Source organism: Nelumbo nucifera, chromosome 4, assembly GCF_055504915.1.
Source record: "Nelumbo nucifera cultivar China Antique chromosome 4, China Antique-T2T, whole genome shotgun sequence".
Classification (NCBI taxonomy): Eukaryota; Viridiplantae; Streptophyta; class Magnoliopsida; order Proteales; family Nelumbonaceae; genus Nelumbo; species Nelumbo nucifera.
The window spans coordinates 36,637,156-36,641,024 of NC_142652.1; the positions used below are offsets into that span (position 1 = coordinate 36,637,156).

Genomic DNA, 3,869 nt, shown 5'->3' on the forward strand with positions numbered 1-3,869 from the left:
ATGCCAAACATGGCCTTATTATCTATTTGTAAAAAGGTATTTTAATTCTTTAACCCAATTTTAAATTGGAAAAGTTTCACTTTAGTACCTAAACTTTGGGGGATTGTGTCAAGTTAGTATTCAAACTTCACAATGTGCCACTATAGTACCCAAATTTTTAAAAGCTGTCAATTTAGTACTTGTCATTAGTAGTCTGTCAGTTAACTAACACACGTGATGTCACATGTGATTTATAACATTTTGAAATTCTAAAACTACCCTTTTAAAGAAGACATTGTTCATTGTCTTCTTCCTTGAAACTGAAACTAATCCAGAGAGACAATGAACAATAGTGGAATGATCAAGTGCTCTTCCTGACCACCACCCCTCTCCCCTTAGCCCCACTTTGGGAACTCTACTTCCACCAAAACCAAACCCACCAACAACCTAGCAAGCAGAAACTAGAGGCCCTCTTCAATATCTACATCCATGTGGATACCTCTTACGCTTATGACCCAACCTTTCGTAGTGTCTTCTTTGGTTGAGTCATCCACTCTAAACCCACCCAACATGCCTCTCCAACTCTCACCTCCTCAACTCGTCACCTCCTCACCAATGCACTCCTCCGTAACTCCATTAACTCCATGTTTTCTCTCATCTCCTCCACCTGCATCCTTCTTCACTCCTTTGCTTTCACCTATAATGCCCTCCAACAATCAAACCAGAGCTTCATTGAGATTCCCAAAGATGAGCCCAATATCTATGATTGGTACATGGCACACGGGGCTGATGTGTTGACGCCCAAAACACATTTTTAGAGCTTCTCTGTTGGGTCTCAATTCTTCATCCTGATGCGTCAACACGCAAGGTTGGTGGTGTAGGATGAGTGGCTCTGGACCAAGTTCAAACTTCCTTGCATAAGTCCCTAGATTTGCTACCCAGAGAAACATTACTTCTCAACACTATTAAGCATGAAGGACCCTCTTGGGTGCATTCCAGCGACCCTTACAAACGTGAACTAGAGGTAGAGCCAAGGTGGGCATCCCCATACATACGATGCATTAGAAGTGGGATCAGAACTCATAATTTCTCTTAGGCATGATAGATTAAGATATGATAATGGTGGAGCTTGGATGACCACACAAAGCTAAAGATCGATCGACGTGATCAAACCGACCAATTCTAGGCCCCTTGATGAGAGCCCCCCAAAGTCTAGCCATACCCCCAACTAAATAAACTAGACTTGATCCGGCGAAGCCGACGACTCTTTATTCAATCAACAAGTTATCGTTATGCTAGGTATTGGCTCAATCGTCAGCTGACCAGAACCAGTGAAACACAACCAGGTGCATGAAACCCGTCAATAAGGCTGAGTAAATGAGGAAAGCGACGAATTGAATTCTCTTCGCTATAGAGTTGCTAGTGATCCTAGCAACAATGATGGAAAAAGCCCATTGATATAGGAAGTTACTATAATCAAACAACTTTGATGGGAATGCCTTCATGCCGAAGAAGTGACGGCCAATGAAGTCGTTGGAAGGAGAATTGAAGGCAAAGGCAAACCCAAAGAGATAGTAAAACAAATCACCAGTGGTCACGTCGAGCACGTTAGTGAGCATTATGTTCATGGTATTCTTGACATGAACGGAGCTGGCGAGCGAAGGTGAGGTAGAACGAGAAGAGTAGGTAAGCGTTATTGATGGCATGAGATGTGTCCATGAAACTATTTTGCACGGCACTAAACTGGTTGCAAATGTAGTCAGCGGCGGTAGTGGTGTTAGTGGTGCCATTTAAGAGTGGGATAAGATCGGATGCCACACAGGTCAGAGACGCCATGGTTGGACATCTAGAGAGAAACACGAGAAAATTGAGGTATTGAGTCCTACGACTTTAGAGAAATTTTGGTCCCACGAGAACCATTTTTATAGAGAGATTGAGCGAGATACGCTCCAAGTCAAACAAGAAGATCTGACTCGTGTTTTGACTTCATTTAGGTATGTAACATGATTCTCGATGCCTTTAGGGATAGCAAAAGTATTTATTTAGTTTAGGGAAATTGTCCATAACTCACCATGACTTTTCAACATTTCTCTCTTAAACTCACCATAACTTTTCATGATGTCTAAAACTCACTTGTTACTAATTTGATATTAAACACACTAACGGTTGTTAATATATTACCATTTTACCCTTCATAGAAAAATATAAAATATATACACATGGAGTGTGTGATTTTGTTTTTCAAAACGAAACAAAAAAAACAAATATCACATAATTGTTTTTGATTTCAAACAAGAAAAATCATAAGTAATGGCCTATTATATTAAGAAATGAAAGCATTAAGCATTCTAAGAAAAAGACTTCTCTTGATTCTATAAACACAGTAGCCACAATATTCCCTTTCCTGATCACAACTTTGATGGCAAACCCCATAATATCTGTCGTGATCTTCCTCCCTTCTTGCACCAGAGACCGGCAAGGCTTACTACAGAAAGTGAGAAGAGCCAACACAGTAATCTAGGCCACCACAGTTGCAGGGACGACAATGGCCAGCACTGCCACCATAGAAAGCAGACCAAACACAGCGCTGAAGAGCACCTAGGCGTAAAGAGCTGGCCACCCAGCAGCTCCAGCTCCATTAGAAGAAGTGGAAGAGACATTGGAATTATACCAAGACAGAATGGAACGAAGGAAGTTCCATGACGAAGATAGAAGAAGAGTGTACACCAACACCAACAGGCATGCCCATGTTCGTCTCTTGCTTATCAATCTCCTTAACAAAACCCAGGTCTCTTAATCTAAGGAGCTACTTGGCACTTGTTGCTCTTCCTTCTTTTCTCCTTCAGAGTCTTTTGCCACCGAAGCTTGATTTCTTCTGTTCATTAGGTTGATTTGCTCTTTGTTTTATTCTGATTTTTGAGAAGGGTTTTGGATTGGATTGGATTTCCTGGGGATTGGGGTTATGTTGTCTCTTCAAGACCTTACTTCAACCAGGCCAGGCCACTCAGAAGTCAAAACAGAACAGTGAATAATTTTTTTATTCATGACCCGAAGACCGAAGAAAGCAATCTAATCCCCTCCAAAATAAAGATCTAAATCACCTCAATAGATTACAATTCCTAAAGAAACAACATATATATATATATAAAAGAAGAAAGAAGAAAAATCCTTCCTTTCTATTATGCTCTACTGATTTGCGAAGCAAAGCAAAGAGAACCCAAAAGAAACGAAACCCTTTTTTGGGTTAAGAGTGAAGAGAAAGAGAGACAGTTGAGGGCTGGAAATTCTGAGCGACAGAGGAAGGGCGAAGGTCGGCAAAATGGGAGACTGAAGCCTAAATGAGCCTTTTTTTCTCTAATTCGCTAGTTAGGGGAAATTTGGTCATGTGAATTATATTTATGCTGATGTGGACAACTTCTGTTAGTGAATATTAATGGTACTTAAACGGAAGGTGAGTTTAGAAAATAAAAGCTCACTGACATGGTGAGTTTTAGACATTTTGAAAAGTCATGGTGAATTGAGATATTTTTCATGTGCAGTTCATTGTCTTCTTCCTTGTAAAAAAAAATTAGATGACATCCAAAGGTCATTTGTGTCATTTTACATGCCACTTAACGTCTATTAACGGTTTTAGACTAAATTGATAGTTTTTAAAAGTTTGGGCACTGGCTTGACACTACCCCGAAGTCTAGGTACTAGAATGAAAATTTCCCTTTTAAATTTTTTGGGTCAATTACAAAAACCCCCTACTATGGGGTTTTTCGTTGAAATCCGCTGTTATAATGTTTTTTAATCCCCATACTACCCTTATAATCAATTGGGAGAAAAACACTGTTCATCTTCCCCACCTCACGATACACTGTTCATCTTCCCATTCATTCTCTTCTGGT

At 40.2% G+C, this 3,869-nt stretch overlaps 1 pseudogene; it reads left to right on the forward strand.

Annotated features, from left to right (window-relative positions):
* Positions 1–9: 9 nt before the first annotated feature.
* Positions 10–1,130, forward strand: LOC148792169 (glycosyltransferase BC10-like; annotated as a pseudogene).
* The last annotated feature ends 2,739 nt before the right edge of the window (positions 1,131–3,869 follow it).